Source organism: Nesoenas mayeri (assembly GCF_963082525.1).
Source record: "Nesoenas mayeri genome assembly, chromosome: 3".
Taxonomy (NCBI): domain Eukaryota; kingdom Metazoa; phylum Chordata; class Aves; order Columbiformes; family Columbidae; genus Nesoenas; species Nesoenas mayeri.
The window spans coordinates 72,601,630-72,620,938 of NC_137544.1; positions in this window are offsets into that span (position 1 = coordinate 72,601,630).

Genomic DNA, 19,309 nt, shown 5'->3' on the forward strand with positions numbered 1-19,309 from the left:
ATGTGATTAAGGCTCTAAACTCTAGAAGATGTTTTGACCTTTGTGAAGCTTAACTGAGAAACTGTTTCAGGAAAAGTAAAAATGACTCAGATTTAAATTCAATAACGGCAAGCCAATGCACATTGTGAGAAGGACAAAGCACTGAGGGGATGGTGCTAAGTAAAATTATGGTTAATAATAGGAGAATCTGAGCTAAAATGCAGAAAATATAGAAAGAATTATGAAAGATATCAGAAATGCACTTCATAATGAGCCCAAAATGAGATGTAGCTAAACAGGTTAAAATGGCTTTTCTGATATATAAGAGGAACGATACTTGTAGGGAAGTCATAATGCCTCATTTCTTGAAACTGATAAGGCACATTCAGAACAAAATTGAAGGTATTTAAGTAAGACAGTGATGTTATATATTGGGAATTGGAGGTAAAGGTTTCTTAGCTGATGCAAGGCACAGACAGACTAGATGAATGGGTAAAAAAGATTTTAAATTATGCTTTCTTCATCCACCTATTCTTTTCTACTATCTTTTTTTTCTTTTCCCCACACTCCCCACAACTATTAAGCATCTCTCTGCAAGTATAAAGGCCCTAAACTAATGTACCGACGTGTACTTTACATCACTTTACATGTCTTAATCTGACAATTAGATGAGGGAATGTGAGGAGCAAACACAAAATAGCCCTGCAGGGTGCAGTTTCATGACATACCTAAATTACCCTAACAGCATTCTCCGCCATTTTAGCAACCCAAGCTGTCACACCAGTCAGGTGATTGCCAGAGCCATTGCAAGTAAGGAGAATAGAGCAGGGCAAAGCCCTTTACCACCAGCAATTAGTTACAGGATTCATGTAGCTGTAAAGTAACATGCAGTCGTTTGTGGTAGAGTGTGTGCGTCAGTGGGCATGTGTTTGTGTCATGTTTGTATTCCTCCTGCAGACCAGCTCTCTGAACTGCTACTTCACACTAGTATTAATGTAAGTGGGGGAACCAGGAAGAGTTGTGGGGAGAAAAGCAAGGAAGAAGCTTTGATCTGAATGCTTCAGAACTGCCTCAAGTACAGGAGATACTGAAGTCGGACACTGAGTACAGAGTCCTTGGTTTTAGCAGATTCTTGCAAGATCTGGTTAAGAAAAGCAGCTAGATATTTGACAGGTACACCGAGGTTACAACACTTGGTCAGCTCATTATTCCATTTGGCCTTTGGACTTCGCAGGAACTGAGTTTTCAAGGATAAACAGCCCATAATAGATTTACTACTATTTAGAAAGAGTATATGAATATATATGTATATGCATAAGAAAATTTCTGCTCCCTCAGTGAGCATTTCCCTTATGCAATGAAGCTTGAAGTTTGAGTCGTTGTCTTAACTTGCATAACTGCAAAAATTATTCATGATCCTAACGCTACCAAATGCATCTACAAGATTTGCCTGGCTGACCTCCTAAGGCTGTGTTTTCCATGAGCCAAGGACAATGCATGGGGCAAAAAAGTATTTTTTTATTAGCTCTAGATTTACTACTCTTTGATTTTACTGCCTGTCTGTTTTTTCCCATATGTCTATGCAGGTGAAAATGAGGGGTTGATTTATTTTCATTATGCTCATCATACTGCAAGAAAACAGGAGAACAATTATAAAAAAGTAAACATAATCATGTGAAAAAAAGCAGGGAAAAGTACTTTCTCTCATCCTCTGCTTAGGCAAAGACAGTTGCCCCATATTTCCATCTATTTCAACACTAGATACTTTAATGCAGCTTCGGTTTTAATTAATTATTAACTTCCTCAGGGCCTGCCATGCCACAGCTTGAGCACGTAAACTTGGGAAGGCCTCCCTGAATGCGCTCAACCAAACAATCCCACCCAGATCTTTCAAATCCTGTTGAAGGAGCTCTCTGATAAAAACATTTGCTTGATCTGTCCATTTGCAGATAACTTTCACTAAATGTATTCCCTCTCAAATCATGTATTTTAACTTCATATTATATCCATAATAACATTTACAGAATTAAACTATCTCACATGCACGCACACACTTGTATTCTCTTTTTTTGCTAATCACCTGAGAATTGCAATTCTTCTGCCTAATAAACAACCTAATTGGTCTGTGTATGCAAAGAGATTCTGAATTGATCAGCTATTGGGGTACCAAACATTATAAACAAAACAAGCCTTAATTCTGCCAGACTAAACAGAATTCATCCCAGAAAAAAAATCATTTAGTCATCACAGACACATTATGCATTTCAATTTTACTCAATGGAATTAACATCCTCCTCATTTTAGTTGATACAGGAAAAATAGATTATTTGATGGAGCAGATCCAAGTGTATCTGTACACACTGTTCTTTAATTTGAGGCAATTTTTTTATACCATATGAACTCCAGTCACACTTTATTCCAATTCTGCAACATTAAGTAATGGATTTATTTCAGCTTGGTTTAAGCAAGAACATTATGTTGCTATCTGCAAAGCCTTTCTTTCTTTTTCATATCTCAAAAGAAGAATTTTTACCAGACAAGGATGCCTCCTGCAGATGAGTCAGGAGCCTCTGCTTAAATCCATAATCTGAATTCCTCTTCTTTTCCACTCTTAACATTGAAAACAAGGACAATACCACCATTCTTTGGAGTCCTTCATTCAATAACTTAAAGAAATAGCTGGGATCAACAGCTCCCAAAATATTGTTTGCTTTCCTGTCACCTGGCTATAGGAACAGCTAGATAAGAACAAATGTTATTTTCCCCATCAATGGTGACATACACAGTAAGGAAACAGTTTCTGTCAAGCTCAGGGCAGAACAACTGCTGAGAGGGAACAAGTCAGACCTGGGTCATCTTCTGAGGTAATTACTAGAGCAGGATAGAAAGTACAGAGGCAAAGTTCAGAGTTCTGCTGGAGCCAGACACCTCTAGAGCATGCTAAAACGTTCGTTCTTTTAGGAGTTTTTTGACCTCTGTCTCTGAGTAGCTTCATTAGTGCAGCTACAGCTCAGTGTGCTCTAAATCATCACTTTTTCATGGGAAATTCTATAGCTTTGTATTGTTTTATCAAAGTTCCTCTTATACAAACAGACATTAAGAGCTGTTTGAATATTGGTCTCCTTTTGTTCACTTGCTTACTGTGGATCTTTCTGATCTCTGTGTTATTATTTCCTTATTTATCTGAAAATGTCAAATTATTAAAAAAAAATTAAGAAAAATATTTTAAAACTCAATATTAGGATTAATGGTAAAGCTTTGCACTTTTCCAGCCTATGTTTGTCAGTAGATGAAAGTCTACAAAAGAAAGCAAATAAATTGTCTGTAGGTGAACCTCAGTGTATGTGGCTGAGCAGGCATTGACAGAGCCCATCACCCAAATGCAAGTTTTGCCCTAATTATGGGAAGAGATCAGACTGCTCTAGAAAAGGTCTGTGTTCCCCTAATGGCAGAGATCCTGCACAATCTGCAAAGTTATCATATAAATAAACATGTTGTGTATGTACAAGCATATCATTTTTTCAGTATAGCAATAAGCTTATGTCATCATGTATGTCATCCAAGAATTACAAAGTTATGAGATATCTAACTTGGAAAATTCTCTGTGACATGCTATGTATATATATGTTTGTTACAAACAAACATAAATGGCAAAAAAGTCTGCTTATGCTGTACATCTACCACCTCCACTCTGGCATGCCCCATAAAAGTATTCAATAAGCAAGCAGTGCAACACCTCATGTACCTGAGTACATGTGCATAGTCATTCTGAGTGGTCACATATGGTCACCTCCAGGATTTTCAAACACCTAAAATCTGGATCGTGCCTATCATCCAGTAGCACACCAAAGACAAAAAGCCCTAGAGGGAAGCAGTATCTATCTGGAAAAACATGACATTGGCATGTAGAGGAGCAAGGTAAAGCAAAGATCATCAAGGCCCCAGCTCACAGACAGGGCAGAGAAGAGAGTCCAGGTCCTGTGAACAGACCGGAATTTCCACAAAGCCTTTCAATGTATATGCTTATTTCTATAACTGTGAGCTGTACACTGTATATACATATATACATGAAGACAGAGCTTGCCAAATGAAGCCCTCCCCTCTGTTCAGAACCAGGGGTGGTTGCTGAGTTTGAGAAGGCAGAGGCTGCAGCAGCAGTTGTTGATGCCCCTGGACAAGCACTGCCCTGTTTACTGGGCTTTGGCACAGGTGCTTTCTCTGAGCAAATTTGGCTCTCTGCAGACAGATTTACACTTCCCTATTGACTTCAGCTGGCCTTATACCTGCAACAAACCTAGGTGCTTTATATTCTCACACTAGTTCTTCAATTCCCACACAGCTACTTCAGCGGGAAAAATATTTTCTCTATTATTTAGTGGCAATGAGACAAAGCTCTGACTAAATCTATTTCTCTCCTTTAAATAAGGTCTTGACTGCAGAATATCCAGCTCAAGCATTTTTACTTATTTGAAATATTTAGCTTCATTAGAAATGTATTTATTGCTACATCTAAGTGACCTATCACAAAAGATTAGCCATCTCCTGTATTTTCCCCTCAAAGATTATGTGCCAGCTCCTGAAAACAAAATACATTGTTCTCATTCTTACCTTCTTGTTACTTAATCTATTAAGGACTTCTGAATAGTTGAAGTTCCTACAAATCCGTAGACCTATAAGGTTGAAAAAAAAATGTTCTGAATAGATATTTTTCACTTGCATGCTTTGGAGACAAAATAAGAAGGCAGAAAGACCTTAGAGGACTTTAAAATCTGGGAGGAATAGAGGAAACCCCTTATAGAACTGGATGCATAACTTCATAAGAAGAAAGAATTTTGAGAAAACAGGGATGGATAAGGTAGTCTGCATTTTTTTTTTTTTTTTTTTAATAGATACTGGTGGCTGAGTTTGGGTAGGGAAATTGCAGATGTACTTCTGTAGTGACTTTGGTATTTCACTGTTCTTTTTTCTGTTTCCCTGATTACTCTGAAGGCAGGTTTCCTGCATACCAGATCCAGAAGATTCCACACCTAACAGCTGCATAGGTACTTCTTCTACAGCCAACACTAGCAATGTGCCATAAAGCTCCTTTTCCTCTCTTAGAGTAAGACTACTATTTAACTTAATATTGCTCTCTAGCAGCTCCAAATGGGTAATGGATTAATCTCTGTCACTTCTGCTACCTTTGAAGTTTACCTGTGTTTGGCTAACCTCTAGTTTGCTTTAAAAAATTTGCTGCTCTTCATATTTGACAGCACCAACTTTGGATTCGATTCAGCCCTTTTTTGCTATGACAGACAAGCTAAATTTCTTTGGCTGAACTTCACCAAACTTCTTTGGTGAAAACATATCATGCTTCTTTAGCACCTCTGGAGTTTCCCTTTTTTTTTTTTTTTTCTTTTCTTTTATGTAAGACTAGTTGAAAGAAGCTTGTTGATTTTGAGAACTTTGATGGTCAAATCAAAGAGAACAGAATTAATCTGTATCTTCATGACCTATAGTTGTTATTTGAATTCATGTAAGTTTAAACAGAAAGTTACCATGTTGTTAGATATCCAAAAAGTAACAGTTGCTAAATAAAGAGGAGGTGGCATTTGGAAGATTGCAAAATAAATTAGGAAAAAAAAAAAAAAAAAAAGAAATCTGAAATTGAGAAGACTGAGTCCTAGTGGAAGTGAGATGCAACAAAATATAGACAAATTCACTTGAGACTTCATATAATAGTGAAAAGAGAAGCTTAGACCAAGAAAAAGTAACTATTCCCAAATAAGTGCCAGCACTTGGAGCCTTAAGAAATGAAGTGTTTCAGAGAATGTATCCTATATGCCTGCTCCATCTCAGTACGCCACCTCTCCCAACCAGTGAAGATATTGGTCTGGCCTTACTACTAAAGCACAGAAACTAGAATACCACTTAAAAGAGAAATTTTATACTACAAAAAATTGCCATTACTTGAGGATTCATTATTATTCCTAAAATATACTTGCTACTATATGTGGAAGGAATGTGTTCGTCCAGAACTTGGTACAAGACACTTCTGTATGGAGAGCTTTCTTAAGCCACTAAGAAAGTATTGGTTCAAGTGGGAAGAACACCGAGGGAGCTCAAAACTTTACAAAGTTGCAAAGACTATACACAAAAGCTCATTTCAACCCTCTGCCAATCAATACAGAGATCCAGGATGTTAATCAAGTGTTCAGAATATCCTGTAGCTTATCTGTAGCTGAGATTACAGGATACAGTATCTGATAGTTAAAGTACATACATTTGTTGATGTGTTGACTACAGAGTTCAGGGGTTTTTTTGGAACAGATAATGCTTGTATGGTGTGTTTAATAATACATGTGTTTGTCACTTCACTTCTGAGAACACTCATGGAGAAAAAGAGCCTTTAGTCTAAGACCTCCCGCAATTCAGACACATCATTTCAGAAAGAAAAGACTGTATTAGAGACTTACTCATGGCTCAGCTAGCTGATTCACCTATTGAGCTAGACTGCAAGCCTTACAGTGTAAATGTCACGTCTGTCTAAATTTGGGTGAGCTAATTAGGTGTTGCAGGGCTAAGTGAAACTATTCATGACATTGGCTGTCATTGCAAGCATCCTCATCACATGGCTTCCAGAGATCAGTTCCAAGTTCAACAGACACTTACCTAGTATCGTCAGCAAATAATTGTGTTACAGGCCATTCTGTAAAAAAAAGCGCATACATGCAAGGTATGGAAGTGCTATTTAACAGTGCAGGATGATTACTTGTTACATGCCAAGTCACTTGTCTCCTTAGTGGCAGTCCAAGGCTCCAGCTGTGGAAATGAGGAGTTCTGCAGCATTTCCCTTGCTTCTCACACACATGCTATAGTCCTGACCCTTGGAACTGACTGTGATCTGTGACTGTGTCCATGTATATGAAGACTCTATAAGTCATTCAGAAATTACAGATAGCCAGGACTGCCTGGATGTCTTGGTGAAGCTCAGAATAAGCAAAATGCTAAATGAGAAAGTATATTTCACTATAAAGAGGAAATGGCAATAACAACAACAAAAAATGCAAACAAAACCAACCAAACAATCCTCCCCCTAAAACAACCAAATAAATTTGGTCTGATCAGTAACATACTCTACTGAACTTACACCTGGCCACAAAAAGGCAGAGAAACAAATCTTCCCATTTTACATATCAGCAGGCTAAGAAATACAGCTACCTAATCCAAAATGAAAGCCAGTTTTAGAGAAACCTGCCCAGCACTGACATGAGATGGATCATGATGAACCACTGTACCTGTAGTTGAAGAGATGAATACATCATTCCTGTCTGGACACAGACTGGCCTAGTTTTTTGCCCAGATATAATTAATGATCCTTAAATTAAGCCTGAAACCTGCTACAGCTGCTCTCCATAGTTGCATTCATTGCACTGGCAGAATAAATAATAAACTGCAGTCACCATCAGAACATTTATCCATGGTATTCGCTTGGTGAAGTTTCTTGATACACACTGAGATAAAACAAACCTCAGAAAACCAGACCTCAGTGTCACATAAATCCAGTGTTCTTCTTGGCAATAATTCTACTTATAGTATTTTCTTGATAATTATGAATCTTGATGCTAGGAGTGTTTTTGTTTGTTTTTTTTTCCCATGTCTTCCTAAGCACATGCTAATTTTGGCCTAGATACAGCAGCTGTCACTCTCCAAAAAGGTTTAACAAATATCAACACTTTCAGCATCCCTTGGAAGAGGAATTTCCTTTTTTTGTCTTGTATGTAATAGTTGATCACACAGTTAATTTAAGATCCAATTAATTTTTGGTGATGCTTTCCTCAAGGTATTATAACCTTTAAAAAATACTTTTAATATATAATTTAACAATATTATAAATCCCAGAAATTGAAAATATAGAAATGAGAAAGCTCCTATTTCATAATGATAAATTATGTAATTTGGCATATACGCAATACCTCCTATGCAAAGATCTGAGAGTTTAGTTGAAAGAACATGAGATAGGTACATGGTCAATAAATTCCACCATGTCATTGTATGCACTTGTCAGTTGAGGCACAGAGCACCGACGTGAATCATCCTGCTTAAGGTTACTCAGAAGATAATTGGGAGAGGGAAGGAGAGAGAAAAACACCAGTCTTGACTCTTTGTTTGTTGTTCTGGCCACCTCCAACACACTCCTACCTTGAGGAACAGTAGACAGGTTAATGGCTTCAGCTGCCACAGCAGCCACTGCTTTCTTTAGACAAAGGCATTGATTTTATCAATATCTTGACTCCTATTGTCCTCAGGCAAATAACTGAGGTTATTATTCACCAGCTATGAAGTAAGACATTCCCTGCTTGTAATTTCTTCTGCAGTGATAGCTGAGAGGTCACCCGTTATACCTGGCAGTGTGAAAATCATAAAAGGCTACTCCAAAAAGCAATTAAATGTTCTGAATAAAATTACCATTTGTAGTCCTAGCAATGAATTTTAGCAACAAACACACCATGTTTACATCTACAAAAGCTTCAAATTATCCCTTTACAAACAGGGCATTTCAAAACTCTTGCTACCTGTTCCCAAAAAAGGATCAGGAAACAATGGAAGAGATTTTAAATTTTTACCTCTCCATTTTAAGACAGTTTCTGACACTTGATTGATGGCCACAGAATTCAAGAACTACCATTTGGGAGCCTGCTGATTAAAAGCTCACATCACCTTGAGCTTGGAGGTGAAAAGCAGGGAGAGTGAAAATCCTCTAGCTACATGAACAAAAGTGGAGCAGAAAACAATTAAACATGTAGAAAAGAATAATATTTGACTACTAAATGGTACTGATTTCTCATTCATAATTACCACAGTTTCTTGACACCTGAGATGGAAAACACAGCTCCTCTGTGCTATGTATTGTACACAGTGAGAGTGAATGAATGCTCTGTATACACACAGCAGCATATAGAAGAAGCAAAAATAAAGAAGAATTAAAGTGCAAGCATTAAGACACCGATTCTTCCCCCCTAATTTGAGGTACTTAACTAATCAATTAGGAAGCTAGGAAGCTGCATTTTCTCTACACTGGTGATGAATGTGAGAGGGGATGAAGCATCCCTGGGATTTCTCTGCTAGCTATTCACTAGGTTCCTGACTGATTCGTTTTTGCTTCTGCTGCTACCTCTGATGACAGGCCATAGAAATTTTCTTCTGTTCTTTCAGAAGTCAGCCCACAGTGTTGAGGTGTGTATTTAGTTCAGATTTCCTTAGCCAGAAGGTCTGAATTCACAGGCAACTTTTTTAGTAGTATGCTAGAATGGAAGAGTTGAAATGCTATTGATGTAGCTCCATATATTAATACCTACCCCATAAAAAGAATACTTTTCTTTGAATTGGTTAAGGCAATTTAAAGTGATAAGCTAAATGGAAAAGAGACATTCGTAAGTAGAACAGTGTTCACATGATAATTTCAGAGATTTTTTATTCACATTACAACTTGAATTGGCAATAACTGCCAAGTACAACTGAGTTGTGGACCATGGCCTTATCCATAGGAATTTTTTTTTTTTTAGGGAGTTATAAGAAAGATATCAAATATTGAAACATAATTCCACGATAAAGCAAAGCTAAGAACTCATTGATTCAGATGATAACCAGCCCAGGTATGGATGCCTCAGTTTCCACCTGCCTCTGTCTCCTGTGCTGCTAGTAGAATGAATGCTGTATCCCTTGGAAAGGAAAAGAAACATCTGGACTTTGTTTTAACTATCCGAATCTGGACTGAGATACTCAGGGAACACAGAACTGCTGTTATAGCAGAAAAACCCTCATACTGCTGGCTTTGAAGAAAACCCCACCCAGTAGGTCTAGATTTAGAAGTGTTTCCCTGCCAGAGTGAAGTAAGAGTTTCTATTCCAGCATGTACAGTGATAAAAATCTATCATGCAAACTACATCTGGGCTAAAGTATATTGTATATTTTGATTATATGACACATTATCCAAAATATGAAGAGACAGAAATGTTTCTCAAATGGGGCTCAGAAATACTGCCACTTTCAGAACACCACTTCTTGACTCAGCATTAGTTCCTCTTTAGCTTGGAGGAGACTGAGGGGTGACCTCATTAATGTTTACAGATATATGAAGGGTGAGTGTCACGAGGATGGAGCCAGGCTCTTCTCGGTGACAACCAGTGGTAGGACAAGGGGTAATGGGTACAAACTGGAACACAAAAGGTTCCACTTAAATTTGAGAAGAAACTTCTTCTCAGTGAGGGTGACAGAGCACTGGAACAGGCTGCTCAGGGGGGTTGTGGAGTCTCCTACTCTGGAGGCATTCCAGACCTGCCTGGATGCCTTCCTGTGTAACCTCATCTAAGTGTTCCTGCTTTGGCAGGGGGATTGGACTAGATGATCTTTTGAGGTCCCTTCCAATCCCTAACACTCTGTGATTCTGTGATTCTTCCCACCCTCTTTAGTAGCTGTATCCAAGGCCTGGGACCTCTGCATTTAGTCTTGAGTTACCAGTGCCCGGGGCAGCCCATAGTTCACCAACCAAAGCAGTAGTTGGTTTCATTTCCACCTGTGCTCCAAGCCAGAGCCCCGCCCATCCTTAAGTACTAAGAAAAGAGGACAGAAGCTCTACACAAGCTCCTCAAAACAGGTAAATGCCAGATAAAGCCACCAAAAAGCTCCCTTCAGCATCCATCTGGAGAAAGGGCCATTCCCACAGTGAAGAAGCCCAGACAAAGGAATGCACAGGGTGATGGAGAGGGCAGAGAACCCATCTCTTGCCTGTAAATAACCTGGCAAGGATATTTACCTGTCAGTCAGAAACAAAAGTAAGATCACTACTGTTCTAGCCTGCAGGAAGGATTTATTCCTCATTGCCTCACTTCTTCACAGAATGGACTGCTTTGGGCAGAACACAAGACATAAGCAAGAGGAAAAAAATATCTCACTGTTCCTCTGTGCAATTTTCACAAAGACAGAGCTTAAATAATCAAAGAGCAGACCACCATTCTAACCCATACCTGCAATTTACGAAAAACAGTGACTACTTGTCAGTAGTGACAACGGGCATTTAGGAAGCCAGAGGAGTCATCAAGCTCTGGGAGAGGGAAAGGTATCTAACCCAAAGAAAAGTGGAAACTGTACAAAATGGGGCACAAGATCTTTAGTTTGCCAAGAGTTTTAAGGGCTCATTAGCTAAAAACTGCATTAAAAATCATTACCTAAAAAATTTAAACATCAAGGTTGAATTCCAGAGCAAAGACTGTATTATTCACAGTATTTGAAATGTTAACTAATCAAGATTTCATTTAAAATACTTTTCCAACAATGAGATCACTGAAAAATACCAAAATACAGTGTATGTTTATGATCCTTTAAGATTGCAGTTTGTTTTGATTACATCAAACAGCATCTGCTCTGTTTTCTCTTTACCAAAAGCACCAAGAATATGCATAATCACAATGTCACTCTGTATTTTGGAATTTGCAAGTCTTTCTGCACATTTCATTAGAGGGGAAGTCTTCCAAGGCAAATTTAAAAATATATAACACAACAAGACAGAAAAAAAAAAAAAAAGTAACAAACAAAAAAAGCTGTCAGGAATACTGCATATTTGCATTTCTTTTACTAGACACATTCATGTTTAACAAAAAATGTCTCTGTTGCACCTCAGACTCTGCATCAACTCTAGAAAAGTTATAAACTTATGTTTATGCCATGCATTGGTGTAGTCAGGCATAGGTTTTTATAACCGCGGTGTACAATTTTTAATTTACTAGGGGCAACATTCTTTATTACAACTGGCAGGATGTTTATAGTTGTCTTTTTGAGCTGCTTTTTTGCTATTCTTTGGGTCTTTTATTAACATACTGCCAGATATAACTCTATGACGGCTGTGCTGAGTTAGTGATAATGCTGTCTGCAGTGGCAGGTTTACCTTGGCATATTATGGGCATAAAATGGGCAGGGGGCAATTGACTTGTCAAAATATTTACACATTTAAAATTGCTATCTGCACCCTTAATGACTTGCACAATGAAAAGGATTACTATGTCACCATATCTGCTCTGCATGATGTGTGGTAATAGTTGGAGAAGATGGGCTGGGAGGGAAGCAGCCCTCATGAAAAACAAATAGCTGTGATTGACATGAAAAACTACACAGGTAAAAGGAAGGTAAACACATTTGGATTTAAGTAGCTTTATTGAACGTCTTACTGAACCAAGAAGCCTTGCTAGCCTTACCTAGATTCTACTGCAGAAATAAGTATTAGTCTGAGCAAAATAGCTGTGATTCCTGAAGGTACCTGCATCTCTCACCCTGTCTACAATAATCCAAAAGCACTGCTTAAAATTTAAAAAGACTACCATGGTTTGTCTATCTTATACTTGATCCATGTCCAGCATGTTGTCAAACAATGCTATATAGCAACCTTCATTTTAATGCAACCTGTTGCATCTGACATGCACTCTTGCTTCTTTTTCCTGTTTCTGAGAGTTTCTGCCCCTTTCCCCACAGCCCCCACCCACAGGACCACAGGAGAACCCATATTCTGGTTTATCTGGAGTGGCTTCCAGTATCATTTGGTCTGCTCTTAAGAAAGGGGAATAAAGACAAAACCATATTTTCTTCTGTTGTACTAGGATATCTTTCGTTATCTCTTTTCCTATAATGCTCGTGTTGTCCTTCCTTTCCCTTCTCTGTACTTCCTCAACTTATTATCAATCTTTTCTCATTGCCAGACCCACAAGTGTGGTGAATTCCTACCAAATTTGCCTGCCTTTGCTCAAAGCCTCCATCACAGTCTGGACCTCCTGCTGCCAGGCTTGAAACTAACAACAGGACAAAAGCACCAGCTTTTCTCCCACCAAACCCAGATATTTCAGCAGACACACATTAAGCGGGAGTCTAAGCCCATTAGCCAAAGACTTTCATGAACCACAGCATCACGAACCATGGCATCACCACAGTACATATCTGACACTGACACAGGCAAACTTTGGACCACACAGTGATCACCAAGAGGACTGTCTTGTTGGGGGCAGTGAGAGTTGTTTGCCCCTGAGGTGCAGGTAAACTAGGAGCAGAGGTGACCCTGGCACAGGTCATGCCTGCACCCACTGACACTGTTCCTCCAGGGCTGAATGGGGTCAGAGCCAGGGCTGGTAATGGGGTTTTGTCAACAGCACCAGGCACAGCAATGGGACAAACCAGGTCCAGGGAGTCCAGTTGGGAGCAGGAGAAGATGGACCCAGAGACAGGGCAGGAGACAAAGTCGTATGATGGATCCAGAAGATCCAGAAAGGAGATAGGGCTAGAGGCAGGATTGGGCACAAGCACAGCTTCAGCATGGCTCAGGCAGCATGGACGGCCATGGCCTGAGGTGAAATGGGCAGAGCATCTGGGTGGGTGTCTAGGTGAGACTGTGCATGGTCATTAAGCCTGTTAACACCATCAGGGCCATGACACAGCCTGGTTTTTAAACCTCGCACAGGACCGTACAGAAATTATCTGCAACTCAAAAGCCACCATCTGACTATTCTTGCCACAGCAGAAAAACATTTGATTGCCCATTTCTCCCTCATGTATCAGTTTCCTGGGATACCTCACCTATCCTTTTTTTAACCTTCCTGAGCTAAAGTGAGAGGGGAAAAATATCTCAGTCATGGTAAAAAACAGTAAAAAGATAAGTTTATAAAAGCATTTTTTAGTTCCGTTTTATTACTCATCGTCTATGCTGTCCTGTGGAATCAACTGCCATCAGCATCCCTGCTAACGACTCCCTCTATCCAGCCCTCCTACCTCTTCAGAGGTTTCAATATTGTTCTTGCCAAAAGCCAATTACAAGAAAGAGCGTGCACCTCGTACCAGCCTAATCATTCCCTCTGGTGAGTAAGAATTTTTCCGCTGGCTAGGGTGGAAGACTGTATTGTTACTGAGAGCATCTCTTTTGCTAAAACAGCAGAAGGTCATTTAAGAAGCAAGATGATGATGACGATTTAAATACGTAGTATCCGTGTATCATAGTTTCATCAATAGATGTCTAAGCACTTTGGTAAAACAATAAATATAACTTAGATCACTCTTTCAAGACAGCACATGAAAGAAGAAAGAGCTGCCAGAAGGATAGTAGTAAAACCAGGTCTTCTAAATACCAAACCTGTTCCTTATCCACCCAGCAACATTTTCTTCCTAGAGTGTTTTCCTATACACAACATTTATAAGAATTTTTGATAGCATAAGGCTTTTGCAGGTTAACTTTATAATTACAACTGTAAAACAAACTGTTTGAAAGGTGTTATCTGAAATACCATAATTTACTTCTTGTTTCGGTATTGTTTACTGGTATCATTTTTCAGAATCTTTAAAAATGTTAAAAAAAGGGAGTAACAGTTTGAGCATCTGATTTGTCATAGAACTGAATATGTTTAGCTAAAAATGAAAGATTTGCAAATGTTTTTAATGTTTCTATGGAAACCAGAAAAATCACAAACCACTTGTGTCAGAGCTGTTAACATAGGAATGACACACATTTTCTCCATGTATATGTAAAAACATATTCCCAGCAGAAAAAGCCTTTTTTCGTTTTAAAGAAAATGGAAGTGATGGCTAAATCTTTTGAAATCCAGGACCATTGCTTAGCCATAGACCAGCAGCAGCACAAAAGACTCAGCATCAAAAGACACTGCCAAAATCTCCCATAATCTGAATCTTTATTTTTTTTTTCTCAGTGGTCTATTTCTTACATTCACTATCTAACAAGCCATTACATCAAAGACACTTCAAGATGTAAAAGTAATTATTACAAACTACCTCACTTTCATCCCAAAAAGAAGGACAAAACAATTTTTTTTTACTGTTTTTTTCCCTCCTCTCTCTTTAAGTACTCTCATATGAGGTCAACAGATATTTAGAAGTGAGGGGCACTTGCTTCAGGAAAAGTACTGTCTTTATGAAGAAACAATTCAGTTTATGTGGCAAAAGAAGCCTAAATTTATACATGTAAAAAATCTCATCACAAACAAGAAGCCAATGCGTACATAAAATTACACATCTACAACTGGGCTCTAGCCTGAATCCCATGCAAGTCTGGGTATCTCAGTCAGACTTCTGCATTGGGTACATACTTATACTCTAGAGCCAAATAGAGGCCTGGGCTTCTCCACGGTTCACCAGTCGTATGGAAAGAGTCAGCCTTTGGTCATGATCACATATCTCCACTGAAGATACCACAACCTCAATTCAGAGACTGCCTCAAAAAAGGACAAATGGATAGGGTCCTCTCTGCAGGTCACCACTTTTGCTAGCAAAAATCTTAGGCAAGAATTGTCAAACCTGGAACAAGCTTGCTCAAAAAGGAAAAAAAAAAATCCAGTTTATATAGTGAATTAAAAGCTTTAGGAACCTACAATTTGCACTCTAAGAGTAGTCTCTGAACTTAGTCATGATTTTATTTTAATCTATAGGACTTTGGACCTCATATTGAGAAATACCTGAACTCACCAGGGTGCCAAGTGAGGCTAGCAAACGAGCTACATTTCTTGCAACCTAAAAAATCAGTTTATAAACCTTTATGTAAGTAAATGCAGATGACAACATCAATTTAATTGAAGTTTAGTCCTAGATGTCTAAAACCGTTCATGAAAACTTGACTGCAAGAATTAGAACCCTTTATTTCTCTTTGGCGTGATTTCCTGAAGTCTAAATACAAGACTTATGTGTTTTGAGATACATGCAAGAAAGAGCAACCCATAAGTAGTGGCATCACCATGAAAGACATGTTCAGCATCTGAAACCATGCTTCAGACAAAACCATGCCATAAGCTTTGTGTGCTTCTTTGTAATTAAAACAAACAAAAAACCAAACTGCTTAGCCTGTAAAAAGTATGATGAAAAAGTTGATATGCTAGACTAAGTCACTTCTGTATTTTGTTATTTCACGGAGTGTTACCAGAAACAGCTTTTCCTAGCACAGTCCCCTCCAAACTGTCACATCTGTAAGTTTAAAATAACATTAGCTTTTCAGGCCATAACAGTTTTGGATATTAACAACGGCTATGGAGGATGGAATTCCCCTCACCTGATTTCAGATATCTCACCATTTAATGGCTTGTTAAAGCAAGAAATATAAGCTCTCTTTAATGTCAATATGGAGAAAGAATCCTACATAAATAAATTAGAATAAGGTCCACTTAAAAGCACACATATCCTTTAGATGAGACTCAGTGACTAGACACCACACCTAATTTTTAGATGGATGAAGTTAGGTGACATGAATTACTTTTCATCCTTCTACCTCAACCAGATTTCTTACCTTGCAAGAGGTTGAAAAACATTACGTATGCAATTTCTGTAAAACCTCTGTTAATTAGACCTGTGTTACTTTCACTAGTATAGTAGGTAGCAGTGGTGGTTAAGGTATTTGGTTGGTACATTCATTATGGAACTGCTGGACTAAATCCAGGGATTAGAGGTCCAGTGGCTGATGAGGACAATGACAACATTGTGCTGTTCTTCTGGAGAACTGGAATTTGCACTTCCATGATCATGTTAATCCTGGTAACAACAGCCTCTGAAAGTCTAGCTCAGCTAGAGATATTTCACAACTATCTCATAATACATATCTGAGCACAGTTTTCTGAGACAGATTGGGCAGCATAAAATCATACATATTAATGCAAATACTCTTCATGAAAACAGTAGCAGTAGTAACGTGAACAAATGTTTGCTAAAAAAAGTCATCTACAATGTGAGACATGAAGGTTGTCACCCATCCATCAGAGCTCATTGAAAAGGCAAGGTTGACCATTTAGTCTTCCTTCAGTTTCCATTGTTATTTTGAGATCTTTGAATGACCACTGCAGAGAAATTAAATTAAGCACAGAATTTTCTTTTAAACACAGCAAACACTGTGCTTCAGGAAAGAAGTATGCTATCTGTAACTTCATTCAACACTAATTTTCCTATACATAACAGTTTTATAAATTATCATATTGATACTTTGCTCCCTGGCATTTAGAATTAATATTTTATTAGTCATCACCCAAAATCAATATACCAGGACTCCCAATGGAATTCTGCTATACTGGAAACAGTAAATATAAAAAATTAAAATTATAAAACTCAGGATGTGATGTTGTCATATCTCAAAATTAGGATATTGAAGTAGAAAACTTAGTTTCAATACAGTTTCTGCTAGCCAAAATTAAAGCAAAATGTCTAATCAACTGAGCTTTCAGATGCAGCAATACCATACTGAAATTCATTACTGTTATTTCTCTGCATATTCATGAACACTGCCATGAATACAAGCCTGCTTATCACAATATATGCTGGAGAGCTGATCATATTGCTGCTTCAGGGTAGAAGTGAAAACAGAAGTTGAACTCTACCCCTCAAAAAAACCCAAATCTCATAGTTGCTTTCACATCTGAGTGTATTTTTCATGTTTATTTTCTCCTCTCATTGAGGATATTGTCCTTTATTATTAATTAAATGGAAAAAAAAAAAAAACCAACATAGCCAATGATTGAATTACCCCAATGTACCTGCTTAAAATGATCGATATTGATCAAACTAAAAGGGAGAAAGTACCACTAGTCTTCCTAATGTAAGTGATTTGGCACAAGAAATGTTTTGATCAAATTAAGTGGAGGATCTAATTAACCTGTGATTAAATTAAGTGGAGGTCAAGCTGTATAGGCATAAATCCCATACACATTGAGATGAAACTAATAGTAATGCACATATTTACAGGGGCTGCCATGGGAAAGTATGCAATAAATTCAGCAAAGAAAAAAAAAGGTCACAGAAGGAAAGAAAGAAAGGGAAAATAAAACATAAAGGGATTAGAATGCAGAAAGAAGGTAAATACAGCCACAGATAATGATTACCATTGGAAGAGCATCAGCCAAGGCTGGGAGGATTAAAGACTGTGCATACATTGGAGTACAAAAAAAAAAATCTTCCAGATTAAAAATCTAACACAGTGCAAAACTCTGTGATACAGATTGAAATAGAATTCCAGAAGCTAAAAAGTAGGCACTTAGACAAGGTCAAATTATATATGTCTGTAGGTTGTACCTCATGGGCAACACATGATTAGATCAGCAGTAGGGACAAGTTGCCAACTCACAATACAGGCAGACAAACCCAATGCTTTTCCTGCATGCAGCAGATCCTTGCTGTTTGGGAACTGGTGTATTTCTGATTCTGCACTCACTAAAAATCCATTTGCATCAATTCAAACTGTCAGACACCCCTCCTTGCATGACCCACTTTCTTACAAGAGACCACTACCTTATTTCTTTCTGAGGAAATAGAATCAATGCAACCTATTCCCAAAGAAGCCTGCATATTTTCCACCCACTGCCACAATCTAATACAGCAAGACTGGACCAAAAGAAGGGGTCTTTGTGAATCTACATCATACAATATTGGAACAAAATTACCTGTCTCCAAAACAACTGGTTTCAAAATTAGTATCCTAATTAAAAGAATAAGAAAATCTTAAGCTGGATACCAAAACAGGCAGAAATCCCCAAACCAGTTTATATGTCTTTATCTTGTAAAGACTTGGTTTTTTTCTGAAGCTTTTAACAAGGAATTGTTAACATTGTGAAGCTCCAAAAATAGGGTTTGTGTTTGTCTTTTGCCCTAATTAGACTGTAATAATACGTCAACCTTGATCCTTGCCAGCTGGCAATTTGAAACCCCACTAGTAGTAGCTGTATGCAATCTGGGGACATGTATGCAAACTTTGAACATTTTCAGTATATTTCTCAAATTAAAACAATGAGGAAAAATAATTGTCTGCAAATTATTCAAGAACAATAAATTACAGGTACGGAACTTAATGGCACTATAGACTTCATATATTTCTGCCAGGTACTTATAAAAACAAATGATTACCTAAAAGCACCATTCCAGAAGTGATACTTCCACTCTGCAAAAGCACTGAAAGTTTTTTTCAGACAGTACTTCCTACTAATTATCTTAATGTGCTCAGGAAAACATTGCCCAGAGTTTGGAGTCTCCCCTGAAGTGCAAGGCAATAACTTAGAAGATATGAGCCCCATTTCAGGACTCAATGATTATAGAATCATAGAAGCATAGAATCATTTCAGTTGGAAGAGACCCTCAGATTCATCGAGTCCAAGCATAACCTAACTTTAGCACTAAACTATGTCCCTAAGAACTTCGTCTAAATGCCTTTTAAACACTTCCAGGGATGGTGACTCCACCCTAGGTAGCCTATTCCAATGTCTGATGACCATTTCTGTGAAGTATTTTTTCCTAATATCCAATCTAAACCTCCCCTGGTACAACTTGAGGCCATTTCCTC